Source organism: Moschus berezovskii, chromosome 12, assembly GCF_049115385.1.
Source record: "Moschus berezovskii isolate FMDL1 chromosome 12, NW_MosBer_1.0, whole genome shotgun sequence".
NCBI classification, from domain to species: Eukaryota; Metazoa; Chordata; class Mammalia; order Artiodactyla; family Moschidae; genus Moschus; species Moschus berezovskii.
The window spans coordinates 30,354,071-30,370,483 of NC_142471.1; the positions used below are offsets into that span (position 1 = coordinate 30,354,071).

A 16,413-nucleotide genomic window follows, 5' to 3' on the forward strand; every position below is an offset into this window, starting at 1 on the left:
ATTGAAAGGAGTTGCTTTATAAGCATACTGAGAAAAAAAGTCACCAGCAGAACCCTTGCCAAATAGGAAGGTCTGCCCTATTTCCACAGGTTGAGATAAAATGTATGAGTTGACTTCTTTAAAAATTTAATTAAGATTTATTGGTAAAACTAAACAAATGCAGGCACTGCCCAAAACTAATTAAGCTCTTATATTTTAACAATATACTAAAGTAGTCCTTTTGCAATAAGGAAAGTGCCCAAATATATATATATATCATTGCTTTTCTTTTGCTCATCATTAGCATTCTAATTCAGGTCTCCTAGTGCTTGGTAGAAGATGAGGATGTTAGTGTCATTTCAAAATGTGAGGCACAAAATTTCTATGATCAGTGCTAAATACAAAAAAAAGAATGTACAAATATCAGGGTCAAGCATTCCAATCAAGTCCTTAAGAAATGGTTATGTATTCCAGAATTGGAATATTTCCTGCCATATCAATTAACAAGGATGTCACAGTCATCAGCAATAGCAGCCTTTCTATGTGTTTGTATGAATATATATACACACACACACACATGTATATGTTTTTCCTGGTAGCTCAGTTCAGTTCAGTCACACAGTCGTGTCCGACTCTCTGCGACCCCATGAATCACAGCACGCCAGGCCTCCCTGTCTATCACCAACCCCCGGAGTTCACTCAAACTCTTGTCCACAGAGTCGGTGATGCCATCCAGCCATCTCATTCTCTGTTGTCCCCTTCTCCTCCCACCCCCAACCTTTCCCAGCATCAGAGTCTTTTCCAGTGAGTCAACTCGTTGAATGAGGTGGCCAAAATATTGCAGTTTCAGCTTTAGCATCAGTCCCTCCAATGAACATCCAGGATTGATCTCCTTTAGAATGGACTGGTTGGATCTCCTTGCGGTACAAGGGACTCTCAAGAGTCTTCTCCAGCACCACAGTTCAAAAGCATCAATTCTTCGGCGATCAGCTTTCTTCACAGTCCAACTCTCACATCCATACATGACCACGGGAAAAACCATAGCCTTGACTAGACAGACCTTGGTTGGCAAAGTAATGTCTCTGCTTTTTAATATACTATCTAGGTTGGTCATAACTTTCCTTACAAGGAGTAAGCGTCTTTTAATTTCATGGCTGCAATCAGCATCTGCAGTGATTTTGGAGCCCAAAAAAATAAAGTCTGACACTGTTTCCACTGTTTCCCCATCTATTTCCCGTGAAGTGATGGGACCAGATGCCATGATCTTAGTTTTCTGAATACTGAGCTTCAAGCCAACCTTTTCACTCTCCTCTTTCACTTTCATCAAGAGGCTTTTGAGTTCCTCCTCACTTTCTGCCATAAGGGTATTGTCATCTGCATATCTGAGGTTACTGACATTTCTCCCAGCAATCTTGATTCCAGCTTGTGCTTCTTCCAGCCCAGCGTTCCTCATGATGTACTCTGCATATAAGTTAAATAAGCAAGGTGACAATTACAGCCTTGACTTTCTCAGAAGAAAGTAGGGAAAACCACTAGACCTTTCAGATATGACCTAAATCAAATCCCTTATGATTATACAGTGGAAGTGAGAAATAGATTTAAGGGACTAGATCTGATAGAGTGCCTGATGAACTCTGGACGGAGGTTCGTGACATTGTACAGGAGACAGGGACCAAGACCATCCCCATGGAAAAGAAATGCAAAAAATCAAAATGGCTGTCTGAGGAGGCCTTACAAATAGCTGTGAAAAGAAGAGAAATGAAAAGCAAAGGAGAAAAGGAAAGATATAAGCATCTGAATGCAGAGTTCCAAAGAATAGCAAGGAGAGATAAGAAAGCCTTCCTCAGTGATCAATGCAAAGAAATAGAGGAAAACAATAGAATAGGAAAAACAAGAGACCTCTTCAAGAAAATTAGAGATTCCAAGGGAAGATTTCATGCAAAGATGGACTCGATAAAGGACAGAAATGGTATGGACCTAACAGAAGCAGAAGATCTTAAGGGGTGGCAAGAATACACAGAAGAACTGTACAAAAAAGATCTTCACAACCAAGATAGTCACGATAACGTGATCACTGACCTAGAGCCAGACATCTTGGAATGTGAAGTCAAGTGGGCCTTAGAGAGCATCACTATGAACAAAGCTAGTGGAGGTGATGGAATTCCAGTTGAGCTATTTCAAATCTTGAAAGATGATGCTGTGAAAGTGCTGCACTCAATATGCCAGCAAATCTGGAAAACTCAGCAGTGGCCACAGGACTGGAAAAGGTCAGTCTTCATTCCAATCCCAAAGAAAGGCAATGCCAAAGAATGCTCAAACTACCGCACAATTGCACTCATCTCACATGCTAGTAAAGTCATGCTCAAAATTCTCCAAGCCAGGCCTCAGCAATATGTGAACCGTGAACTCCCAGATGTTCAAGCAGGTTTTAGAAAAGGCAGAGGAACCAGAGATCAAATTGCCAACAACCGCTGGATCATGGAGAAAGCAAGAGAGTTCCAGAAAAACATCTATTTGTGCTTCATTGACTATGCCAAAGCCTTTGACTGTGTGGATCACAATAAACTGTGGAACATTCTGAAAGAGATGGGAATACCAGACCACCTGACCTGCCTGGTAGCTCAGACAACCTCAAATCGATCCCTGGTTCAGGAAGATTCCTGGAGAAGGGAACGGCTACCCATTCCAATATTCTTGCCAGGAGAATTCCATTGACAGAGAAGCTTGACAGACTACAGTCCATGGGGTTATAAAGAGTCGGACACAACTGAGTGACTTTCATTTATATACGTGCGTGCGTGTGTGTGTGTGTGTGTGTGTGTGTGTGTAGCTGCAGCCATCAGACTACAACTACTTCCTATGATGAACCCTGAGGAAAAGCAGCTCAGGATGTAAAAACACAGGATACTGGCCCCAGATAAGCATTAGTTACTAAGTTGTCTACACCTCTTTGCAACCCATGGACTGTAGCCCACTTGGTTCCTCTGTCCATGGGATTTCCCAGGCAAGAATACCAGAGTGGTTGGCATTTTGTCAGGGAATCTTCCCTTTGAACCTGGGGCCTCCTGCATTGCAGGCAGATTCTTTACCACCTGAACAACCAAGGAAGCCCAGCTCCAAATAAGTAAGTTACATAACCAAGGAACAATTACAGTGAGTCCAGATTGTTGCATCTTCCCATAGACAGAAAAGCTCTAAATTCCTTAACTTGGGATATCTGGCTTTCTTCAATTAACAATTTTTTGATGTTCCGACTACCTGCCCTTTGTTGAAAAACTTCTATATAACTTGGCTCCTTCCCTCATCTCCAAGTGATCTCTCAGAGTTACTTGAGATGCTCCCTTTTGGACTTCGGTCCTAAAAATCTCCACCAAATAAAATATAACTCTCAACCTTTAGGTTGTGAATATTTTTAAGTCGACATATTCATTGTGGAATTAATCAAATAAAACTAGTGTACTGGGGCGGAGAAGGCAATGGCACCCCACTCCATGGAGGAGCCTGGTAGGCTGCAGTCCTTGGGGTAGCTAAGAGTCGGACACAACTGAGAGACTTGACTTTCACTTTTCACTTTCACTCATTGGAGAAAGAAATGGCAACCCACTTCAGTGTTCCTGCCTGGAGAATCCCAGGGACAGGGGAGCCTGGTGGGGTGCCGTCTGTGGGGTCGCAGAAAGTCGGTCATGACTGAAGCGACTTAGCAGCAGCAGCAGCAGCATACTGGGGCAGAGTTACAGAGCTTCAACCCAGGTTACAATGCAACTAAATAACATGACTTCTCATCTCAGTCAGGTAAGGGAGGTGATCCACAGGCAATCTCACATTAATGGACTATATAATCTTTTTTGAAGCCCCTCAGAAAATACTTCACACAAAACTCTCCTGTGTACTCACATTCTGCCTTGTGAAAGTTATTTTTGGTACTTTTCTTATTTCCTTTTCCTAGGAGGAGATTAGACTGCATAGGAGATTATGTCATAAAGAGAACCCTGTGTCAACCACTGGGCCTCTCAACCAAAAATAAATTAAGTAACTACAGCTTTGTGCTAGATGAGTGCCAAATTGCTTGTAGGAGTGTTTTTGTGGCATGATTACTAGGTCAAGATGTTGCCGGGAGACCCCTTCCAAAGGCTTGAAAACGAATTGTCCGAGGAGACACATGTACTGACAAAGCAAAAGACTATTGGGAAGGGGCGCTGGGGTGGAGAGCAGGAGGAGAAGGGAACCCAGGAGAACTGCTCTGCCACATGGCTCACTGTCTTAGGTTTTATGCTAAGAGGGTTATTAGTTTGGGGGTTATCTCTGGACAATCTTGTTTGGCCCATATTTGGTCTAACTTAAGTTTCTTCCTGGTGGTGAAACAGGAGGGAAGGGGGCAGGGCACAACCTTTCAAAGAATGACATAGCCTGAGGACACAACATAAACTGATTAGAGCCAAACAGGTCCAAGATGGTGAACCAGTCAACTTCCACTGGGCCTCAGTGTACACTCACTGTAACACATCAGCAAGCTAAGTGACACACCCACCAGTGCCGCAACAATTCTGAGGCCAACCATCAAAGATCAAAAAGTAGGCAATAGTCCAATTCCTGTTCATCTTTGCTCCTTCTCCAAAATAAGTGGAATACTCCTCCCACTCATTGGGCTTCCCTGGTGGCCCAGCTGGTTAAGAACCCACCTGCCAATGCAGGAAACTCAAGAGACATGGGTTCGATCCCTGGGTCAGGAAGATCCCCTGGAGAGGGGAATGGCAACAGTTTCAGAAACAACCAAAACATACATCAACAGATGAATGGATAAATAAATGTGACATATTCACTGCACAGAATCATATTCAGTCATTATAAGAATGAAGTATTAATACATGCTACAACATGTAAATATTGAAAACAGTAAGTGAAAAGGCCAGTAATAAGGATCTCCTGTTGTATGATCCCAATTATATGAAACACCCATAATAGGCAAATTACAGAGACAGAAAGTAGATTAGTGGTTGCCTAGGGCTGAGAGGAGGTGTGAAAGAAATAGAAAGTGACTGCTAAGAGATAAACCATTTCTTTTAGAGGTGACAAAAATGTTCTAAAATTGACTGTGGTGATGGTTGTTCAACTCTAAAAATACTAAAAACCACTGAATTATAAAACTTTAAATTGTGTGCTATGTGAATTATATGTCAATAAATTTTTATTGTTTTTTGTTATTTTTTTTTTAATCACAGTTTTCCTCTTTGCAAAACAAGGGCACTCTTTGTTTCATGTCTGTGGTTTAAATCAGGTTCCCACAAACAACAGCAGCTGTCACCTGGTAAAAGTAGATGGCTTCAAATGCTTTGCAAACAACTTCTGTGTGTATGAGATTTTGAATAGCTGGTTTTAAAGTATACATAAAATCAGGCTATCAAGGCATTCTTAGTCTCTGACACTGTCATTTAATTCAGGACAGAATGCAATAATCATTTCTCTAATCAAGAAGCCAACAGTAATACTACTGATAATACAAATATTCAAAATGAACGGACAAGATAACTCACTTTGACAAAAATAAGCCTGAAAATGCCACTGAAATGGCACATCCACAAAAGTCACAGTATAAGTTTTATGTTTGGGTAGAAAGACAGAACAGATGAAGAGGCAGCCTGAAATGATACTTGCTGGGCACACCCTTTGCTAAACAACTACAAACAATCTCCTACACGTCTGTAGAAATCCTTCCTGTTGCTTTTTGGGCAAATTTTCCCAGAGTACTCACTCAAAAGCTGACTTAAATCATCTGTTTATAAGCTGACTTATCATCTGTTAGATAAACAATTTTGACTGTGCTCAGGGTGCAAAGAAAGCAAACAACTTATGAACTTTTGGTAAGTGAAAAGGGGGACAGAGGAAAGGGGAAAAATGGGCAAGTATTTGCCTTCATTGAAGAGACTCCTGAGTCAATGATCTGAACTATGAACAGGGGAAAAGGGAAACATGACAGCATAGTATTAATGTTTTGAGAAAGGATATGATCCTCTGTACCAATTTATTTTCTTTCCTTAAACAAAAGTTTAAATGTCCAGTTGACAGAAAAAAAAAGTAGATGATCAATAAAGATAGGAAAAATGTCCTATCTCATTCATAATTAGAAAGAAAGTGAAGTCACCTAGTCGTGTCCGCCTCTTTGAGTCCCCATGGACTGTAGCCTACCAGGCTCCTCCGTCTGTGGGATTCTCCAGGCAAGAATACTGGAGTGGGTTGCCATTTCCTTCTCCAGGATTCATAATTAAAGAAATGCAAAAGAAAAATACTACCACCTTTCATATTTCACAATGCCAAATATTTAAAACTTGGGTGAATCCAAGTGAGAGTGAGGAGAGGGATAAATTCTCATTCACTCCTGGTAGAAATAAAATTAATATGGTGGTATTTCTCAATTTAAAATGCTTATACCCTTTGTTTCAGCAATTCAAATTCTTAAAACTTGTCCTATAGTTTGCAAAGATTAATATAAAAATATATTACAGCTACACTGTTTGTAATAAATAAAAACTAAAGCTCTGTCATTAGGAGATTGGTTAAATTCTTTATAGTAAGTCTCATTTGGAAATATTTACAGATGAGATAATATATATGGAATTTACTTCAAAATAATTATAGGTTGTCTTGGGAGAAGCAGAGGAAGAATAAACAAAACCACAACTGACCATGTACTTAATAGTTCACAAAGCTGGTGATGGGTACAGGTGGACTCAACACTCTTCTCCTTACTTCAATATATGTTCAAAATTTTGCATAATAAAATGATTCAAACATATTAAACAATCTCACTGAAGGGGGTGGTGGATAAAAGTACTGACTTAAATAAGCCTGGAAATGACTAGAGTTTATAAGCCTAAAGGCATAAGGAACTGTATATTACCACTACATTCCAGCTAGTAGAGTACATTCCCACAGGTGAAGACACTATACATGTATACTGGAGTTGAATAATTAAGTAAATGAATGGAAGATGGTGGAAGGTTTCCCATTTTTGGAATGGGAAGATACAGATAAGAGGGAAAAGGCTAAAATTATCCATGTGGTAATGGATTAGAGTTGAAGAATGAACTTGTGATTAGCTTATTATAGACACAGATGGGGGACTTCCCTGGCAATCCAGTGGCTAAGATTCTGTGCTTCCAAAGCAGAGGATGGCGTTTGATCCCTGGTAGGGGAACTAAGAGGAGAAGGCAATGGCACCCCACTCCAGTACTCTTGCCTGAAAAATCCCATGGATGGAGGAGCCTGGTAGGCTGCAATCCATGGGGTCACTAAGAGTCGGACATGACTGAGTGACTTCACTTTCACTTTTCCCTTTCATACAATGGAGAAGGAAATGGCAACCCATTCCAGTGTCCTTGCCTGGAGAATCCCAGGGATGGGGGAGCCTGGTGGGCTTCCGTCTGTGGGGTTGCACAGAGTCGGACACGACTGAAACGACTTAGCAGCAGCAGCAGCAGGGGAATTAAGATCCCATGTGCCGAGTGACATGGCCAAAAAACTTTTTAAATAAAATAAAGATATAGATGGTTACATCTAGAAATATTTATAGGTATGTATATATGTATACACCCATATGGGCTTCCCAGCAAAAGAATCCACCTGCCAATGCAGGAGACACAAGAGACAAGAGTTCAACCCCTGGGTTGGGAACATCCCCTGGAGTAGGAAATGGCAATCCACTCCAGTATTCTTGCCTAGAAAATTCCATGGACAGAGAAGCCTGGTGGGCTATAGTCCACGGGTTCGAAAAGAATCAAACTCGACTGAGCACAAGCACACATACCCATATATTTATTTGCTCTATCAGCTGAGAATGCTTAGAATCAATGACATCCCAGTTGCAACAAGCACACCTAGACCTTAGTCGTTTTTTTTTCCTCTTTAACTTTTTGGCCACGCCATGGGCAGGATGTGGGAACTTGGTTCCCCAACCAGGAATCAAACCAACGCTCCCTGCAGTAGAAGCTCAGAGCCTTAACCACTGGACCACCAGGGAAGTCCTACAGACTTGATACCTTGGTTTCAAAAACCGTTCTCCAATAAAAGAATCCAAGGTTCCTTGGAGAAATGGCTGATTTTAGGCCTGGAAGAGGAAACACGAGATGAGGCTGGAGCATTCTATAATGTCCAAAAGTAAGGAAATGCTAAAGACAAAAAGACAACAAAAATCCTAAATTGACAGAGGTATAGCAAAGGTACACAGGAGACAACCAAAGGAGTTCCCAATGGCCAAATCTGAAACAATTTGAGGGGAAAAAAAATTAGTACTGGATTAACCCAAAGTATAAAATAAATACCTATGAGTCCACACTGATATAAAGAAAAGTACTTCTGGGGAATTCCTGGTGGTGCAGTGTTTAGAACTCCATGCTTTTACTGTTGAAGGCCTGGGTTCAGTCCCTTGTCAGGAAACTAAGACCTGACACACCGAGACTAGGGAAAAAAAAACAAAAAAATAAATTTTAAAAAGAAAAAAACTGTACTCCAAAGAGTACAATATGGAGGTGTGATGCTGAAGCAGGGAGACCCTGAGCTCTCGTTCTCCCACCAGAATACTGGAGTGGGTAGCCTTTCCCTTCTCCAGGGGATCTTCCCAACCCAGGGATCGAACACAGGTCTCCTGCATTGCAGGCAGTTTCTTTACCTACTGAGCTATCAGGGAAGCCCCCTTCTCCCACAGGCACATCAAAATTACAACAATTTACAGAGTATCTATGAGAATGACCTGAACACTGGTGAAAACATCTTCCATAACTAAAGGTATAACTAAGGAACCACAACAGAAGGGTAGAAGGCGCAGAGATGCAGTAAAGACCCTCTCTGGTGGGCAACACACAAACTGGAGGATAATCACAGTTGCAGAGGTTTTCCCTAAGGAACAAGAGTTCTGAGCCCCACATTGGGCTCCTCAGTTGGGGTCCTGCACCAGGAAGATGAGTCCCCAGAACATCTGGCTGTGAGGGCTAAAGGAGCTTGCAAAGGAAAGAGCCAGAGGCTGTAGAAACAGAGATTCTACTTTTGACATGCAAAAAAATCTCACATGCTCTGAATTTCAGTACAGGGGCAGTAATTTGAAAGAAGCCTGAGTCAGACAACTTGCTGATCCTGGAGAGCCTTCTGCAGAGGTAAGAAGATAACTGGAGCTCATCCTGGAAACACAAACACTGGCAATAGCCATTTTTTTGGAGTTTGTTCTACCACAAGGATACTAGTGTTAACAATTATCATTTTGGAGTCCTCCCTCTATCCTTTGGGCTTCCCTGATAGCTCAAAGAATCCGCCTGCAATGCAGGAGACCCCGGTTCAATTCCTGGGTTGAGAAGTCTGCTGGAGAAGGGATAGGCTATCCACTCCAGTATTCCTGGGCTTCCCTTACAACTCAGCTGGTAAAGAAGCCTCCTGCAATGCAGAGACCTGGGTTCGATCCCTGGGTTGGGAAGATCCTCTGAAGAAGGGAAAGGCTACCCACTCCAGTATTTTGGTCTGGAAAATTCCATGGACTGTATATAGTCCATGGGGTTGCAAAGAGTTGGACACAACTGAGCAACTTTCACTTCACTTCACTCTATCCTTTAGCACTGGAGGCTTACTTACCCACCAGGAGACTGACACCAGCCCCAGAACCCAGCCTCGCCCACCAGTGAGCCAAAAGCAGCACTGGGACACCCTGAGCCACATAGCCAGTCATTCCAAGACACAGCCCTGCCCATACCAGCACCAAACAACGGAACCCTGGACCATGCAACCAGCCACTCAAGGATTCAGTCCTGTCCACCACCGGGCTGGCAGCCAGCCGTGCCCGGAGCCAGACCCACCTACTGGCTACAGTAGTCAGCCAACCACAACTATACAATGGCCCCATGCAGCCCACACAGGGGATACCCCTAGGGCATACAGCCCAGTGACCAGAGAGGAGTTTGCGGCTGGGCCTCATAGGAAGTCTCCTATATATGGTCATATCTCCAAGGTCAAGAAACTTAAACAACCTACCTAATAACAGAAATAAACAGAGAATTAGGCAAAATAAGAAGACAGAGGAATATGTTCTAAACAAGGAACAAGATAAAACCTCAGGAAAGGAACTAAATGGAGCAGAGATAAGCAATCTACCCAATAAAGAGTTCCAGGTAAAGATCAAAACAAATCTCAACAAACTTAGAAAGACTGAAATCATACCAAACATCTTTTCAGATCACAATGAGACTTGAAATTAACTAAAGGGGGAAAAAAGAACACATACAAACATGTGGAGGCTAAACAATAGACTCCTCTGTCCATGGGAATTCCCAGACAAGAATGCTGGAGTGCGTTGCCATTTCCTTCTCCAGGGGATTTTCCCAACCCAGGGATCAAACTCAAGTCTCCTGCATTGGAAGGCAGTTTCTTTACCTCTGAGCCACCTAAGCAGCCCAAAAACCCATGGGTCACTAAAGAAATCAAGGAAGGGACTTCTCTGGTGGTCCAGTGGTTAAGACACTGTGCTTCTAATCAGGGGGCGAGGGTTAAATCCCTGGTTGGGGAACTAAGAACCCTCACACTGTGCGGCAACTTAGCTTCCATGAGTTACAATTAGAAAACTGTGAAATGCAACAAAAGATCCTGGGTACAGCAACAAAGATCCTGCATGCTGCAACTAAGACCCGATGCAGCCAGAAATGAAGGAAGGAAGAATTACAGGGAAGCTCAATTTTTTAAAATATATAAGTAAAATAAAATATGACACAAATGAACCCATCTATAAAATGGAACTCACAGACATAGAGACCAGACTGTAGTTGGCAAGGGGGTGGAGGGGTGGTGGAAGAATGAACTGGGAGTTTGGGGGTAGCTGATGCAAGTTATTACATATAGGATGGATAAACAACAAGGTCCTACTGTATAGCACAGGGAACTATATTCAATATCCTGAGACAAACCATAATGGAAAAGAATTTTTTAAGTATATACATAACTGAATCACTTTGTTGTACAGTAGAAATTAACACAACATTGTAAGTCAACTATACTTAAAGAAAAGGTTGCTATCTGAAGAACTGCTGAATTTATTTTTTTAATTGCAAATTTCATTTTTCTTTCTTTTTAAAAATATTTATTTATTTTTGGCCACATGGCATGTGGAATTTTAATTCCCTAACCAGGGATCAAACCACTGCCCCCTGCATTAGAAGCATGCAGTCTTTACCACTGGACCACCAGAGAAATCCCTGATAAATTTACTTTAAAAAGAGAAATTTCCTTTTTATTATGTAAATTTGATATCTACATAAAAGTATAAAATATTTAAATAACAGCAAATTAACATGAATGAAGCAAAAAGAAATGAGATTATTTATTTGATCTCAAAGCAACTCTACAAAGAAATTCTGAACCTCCCATCTACTCATGAGTTATTTCTTAAATATTTTAGTTCATTAAATACTTACTGAGCATCTATTATAGGCTTCCCTGATAGCTCAGTTGGTAGAGAATCAGTCTGCAATGCAGAAGACCCCGGTTCAATTCCTGGGTCGAGAAGATCCCGTGGAGAAGGGATAGGCTACCCATTCCAGTATTCATGGGCTTCACTTGTAGCTCAGCTGGTAAAGAATCCACCTGCAATTCAGGAGACCTAGGTTCAATCCCTGGGTTGGGAAGATCCCCTGGAAAAGGGAAAGGTTACCCATTTCAGTATTCTGGCCTGGAAAATTCCAAGCCAGATATAGTGCTAATGTTAGAAATGCAAATATGACTAAAATCAGAGGACCTTCTAAATGATCACTGTCTAATGAGAGAAAAAAAGAACTATAACCTTGGAAAGTAATATCTGAACCGGGTTTTAATACAGTCGTATAAAAAGAATCTAATTTTTGTCTGTGGTTCTTGACAGGGAAGCTTCTAAACCTTCAGAATTTCTCAAATGATACGAGCATCTCTGTTATTCATATTGGGCCCTTCCAGTCCCACTGAATTAATACTAACCAGTTGACTCATAGTGGGCCCCTTGATAGTTTCAGGATAGGGACTGGCAGTACTGGAAAGCCCAAGTACTGCATGGTTAGAAGGTTGGGGCTTTGAGTCACATGATCTCAGACAGACCTCTGGGGAATAGAGAGAGGCTGAAGACTGAATTCAATCACACAGGTCAATGATTCAATCAAACATATCTACATAAAGAGTCCCAGTAAAAACTCTGAACACTGAGTTGGTGAACTTCCCTGGTTGATAACACTCATCCATGTGGGAGAAGGGTGACACATCCTGAAGATATAGAAGCTTTGCTTTGGGGATCCTCCCAGACTTATCCAATGTATCTCTTCCTTTTGGTGGTTCAAATTTGTAACTTTTCACTATAATAAAACTGTAATCAGGAATTCCCTGGTGGTCCAGTGGTTAGGACTCAGCTCTTTCACTGCCAGAGCCCAGGATCAATCCCTAGATGGGGAGCTAAGATCTTACAAGCTGCATGGCACAGCCAAAACAAAAACAAACTATAATCATAAGCATAGCATTTTCATGAGTTCTGTGAGTTGCTCCACCAAATGATCAAACCTGAGAGAATCAGGGGAACTCTTGAATTTATAGCTGATTGATCAGAGATGCAGGTATCCTGGAGACTCCTGAATTTGCACAAGTTCAGTAGTCTTGTGAGATGAGAACGTTAAGCTAACTCTGGTTAGTTAATGTCAGAGCTGTATTGCAAATACCCAAGAGGAATTCACTTAAAATAAGAATTTACAAAGTTATTCATCACAAAGGATAGCACACATCAATACAATGGAACATGAATCAACCACGAAAAAATTATGTTGTAGATAAATATTTATTGAAATGGAGATATAATCACCATTCTTTTTATCTCCAGCTCCAATCTCTTCCCCTGAGGTCCAGACTTGTATGTTCAACTTCCTACTGAACATTACCCACTGGATGTCTACTAGGTATTTCAAAGCTAACACACCCCAAAGAAAAAAATCTTGATTCTTACCATATATACCCCAATCAGCTCCTCCACAGTCTTCCCTATCATAGTAAAAAGCTCTACCATTCACTCACTTGTTTAGGGCAAAACTGGAGTCATGCTTGACTTCTTTCCTGACACCTCACTAGTCCATCAGCAAATCTTATTGATGTTACTCTCAAAACATATCGCTTCTTACCACCTATACTGCTACCATCCTAGACAAAGTCACATGTTTATTGCATAGAATAGTGCAATAGCCAGTATGTGCTGTCCTTGCTTCCATTATAATCACTTCTTCACACAGCAACCAGAATAATCTTTTTTAAAAAATCAATATTATTATTCCACATAAAACACTCCAGTGAGTTCCCATTACACTCTGAATGAAATCCAGATTTCTAATCTTATTTATTTATTTACTTATTTATTTGGCTGCTTCCAGTTTTAGGTGCAACATGCGGAATCTTTTGTTATGGTCTAAGGAGGACTCTGTAGTGGCGGCATGTGGACTCAGCTACTCCTCAGTAAGTGGGATCTTAGATGCCCAATTAGAGATCCAATCAGCATTCCCTGCATTTCAAGGGACTCTTAACCACTGGACCACCAGGGAAGCCCATGAATCCTTAATCTTAAATCCCTCATGATTTAGTCCCTACTTCTCTCAACAATTTCATCTTTACTGCTCTCTGCCCATCCCATCATTTTTCAGAAAATGACAAGCTAGTTCCCATCTCAAGGCTTTTCCACTGCGAATCTCTCTCCACTGAATGCCGATTCCCCAGCTCTTTGCATAGGCTACTACTTTACTTCAATTAGGTCTCTCCTTAAATGGTACCCTCCTCGGGCTTCCCTGGTGGTTCAGTGATTATAAGCATTCACCTGCTAATTCAGTGGGTTCCATCCCTGGTCTAGAAAGACCCCCACAGCTAAGCCTGTAGGCCACAACTACTGAGCCCAAACTCTGGAGCCTGTACGCTGCAACAATTGAAGCCTGCACGCCCTAGAGTCTGTGTTCTGCAACAAGAGAAGTCAGTGCGCCAGAACTAGAGACTAGCCTCCACTCACTGCAACTAGAAAAAAGCCTACATGTGGCAACCAAGACCTAACACAGACAAAAATAAAAAAAATAAAAATTTTAAATGTTAATAATTATATATTTATATATATTTTAAAATAGTTATTACATTTATAATTGTATAAAACTATATACTTCATATGTATAAATGATATATATATAACTGAATTACTTTGCTGTACACCAGAAACACAACATTGTAAATCAATTAATTAAACTATACTTCAGTAAAATTAATTAAAATTGCCAACTACCAATAAAATCAGTATTTACTTTTAAAAAGTGTATTAAATTAAAATAATGAAATAAAATTATCAAACACCTATCTCCTTACCCTGCTTTATTTTTTTTAAATTGTATTTATCACTACCAGGCATTTCTTATTATCTGCCTTTCCCATTAGAACATAAGCTCCATAAGGCTGGGACTTTGTTTATCTTACTTGCTACTGTATCTTCAGAGAGTCCCTTGGACAGCAAGGAGACCAAACAAGTCAGTCTTAAAGGAAATCAACCCTGAATACTCATTGGAAGGACTGATGCTGAAGCTGAAGCTCCAATACTTTGGCCACCTGTTGTGAACAGCCGATTCATTGGAAAAGACCCTGATGCTGGGAAAGACTGAAGGTAGAAGTAGAAGGGGGCAACAGAGGATGAGATGGTTGGATAGTATCACTAATTCAACGGATATGAACTTGGGCAGACTCCAGGAGATGGTGAGGGACAGGGAAGCCTGTGATGCTGCAGTCCATGGGGTCACAAAGAGTCGGACACAACTTGGTGACTAAACAACAAATCTTCAGAGTCAAGTACGCTATGTAGACACATAGTGGGCATACCATGAATAACTTCTGAATGAATAAATGGTTAGAACGTTCGGTGAAAAGGGCAGGTTATAACAGTATTTTCAAAATTTTTCATTTTTATAAAATTAAGCAAAACGGAAAACAAAAGCTACTACACACACACAGAGTCAATCCTTATTACTTGGATTCCTCATAGGTAAATTTTCCCACTCACTAAAATTCATGTGTAACCTCAAAATCAAGACCTGCAACATTTTCACAGTCATTCATGGACATGTGAATGCACATATGGTGAAAAATTTAAGTTGCTGATGTGTACATTACCAATTGAAGTCCAAGGCTGGGGAGATATGCAGCCTTCTGGTTTCAGATTTCAAACTATAAACTAGTGTCCTTTTAGTGGCTTATTTAGTGCAATATTTTTCACATTTTTGTGCTTTTGGTCTGTGATTTCACTGTTTAAAATGACTCCCAAGTGTAGTGCAGAAGTGCTATCTAGTGTTTCTAAATGAAAGAAGGCTCTGATGTGCCTTCTAGAGAATACATGTGTTAGATAAAGTTCATTCAGGCATAAATCACAGTGCTATTTACCATGAGTTCAATGTTAATAAATCAATAATTATATTAAATAATGTGTCTTAACAAAAACACACATAAAACAAGATTACATGTTGATTAGTTAACAAAAATGCAACCAGCAGCTCATGGGAATCTAACCCTGTATTTCCCCTAGGAGCAATAATTCAGTATTCATTAATTCAGCAGTTGCAGTGATACTATAGAACATATTACCACAAACAAGGAAAGTGTGTGTGTATTTGTGTACGCAAAATTAAAAGGGCAGAGAGATTATATATCATTATGTGTGCGTGCTCAGTCGTTTCAGTAATGTCCAACTCTTTGCAACCCCATGGACTGTAATCTGCCAGGCTCCTCTGTTCACAGGATTCTCCAGGCAAGAATACTGAAGTGGGTTGCCATTTCCACCTCCAGGGTACCTTCCTGACCCAGGGATCAAACCCAAGCTTCCTGCATCTTCTGCACTGCAGGCAGATTCTTCACCGCTGAGCCACCAGGGAAACCCCATATACCATTATACCATGGTGTTAATATAGTTATTGCTGGTATAATATTTGGGTGTGAAGATTATAAGGTATTTACTTCTTAATTTTTTCCTTATTTGTATTTTCTATTTTTTTTTTAACAGTAAAAAGATTTTTGTTAGGAAGAAAAAAACTGAGTCACTGCTATTATTTTAAAATAAGAATTGTATCAGTAAACATTTCATGGTAGCCAAAGGAATATAAAAACAGGATATGAACAGTAATAATTAATCAATAATTAAAAGTGTAAATTTATAGCTCTCCTCTGAACTTTTTAACCTAGATCTTCTAAATGAAGCCTCATATATGCAAATACACGTGTAATCCTATACACTTCTTCCTGCATAGTGATTAATAGACTACTCAAATTCTAACAGTTTGAAACTCACCCATTTATAATCACAAAATCTTAGAGTAGAAATCATCTTTAGAGAGCATACAGTTAAGTTTCTAACCTAATGCAAGAAACTTTCTTATAATCCTTTTTACAAGT

At 40.5% G+C, this 16,413-nt stretch overlaps 1 protein-coding gene across 12 annotated transcripts in view; it reads right to left on the reverse strand.

Moving 5' to 3' along the window:
* Positions 1 to 16,413, reverse strand: part of USP54 (ubiquitin specific peptidase 54) — a 141,843-nt gene that overhangs the window by 83,943 nt on the left and 41,487 nt on the right. For 2 of the 12 annotated variants that reach the window (XM_088841980.1, XM_088841981.1), the window contains exon 3: positions 11,421 to 11,589. The exons of the other annotated variants lie outside the window; for them this stretch is intronic. The gene's annotated coding sequence lies outside the window, so the exon portion shown is untranslated. The remainder of the gene's footprint in view (positions 1 to 11,420; positions 11,590 to 16,413) is intronic. 12 annotated transcript variants of the gene reach the window in all.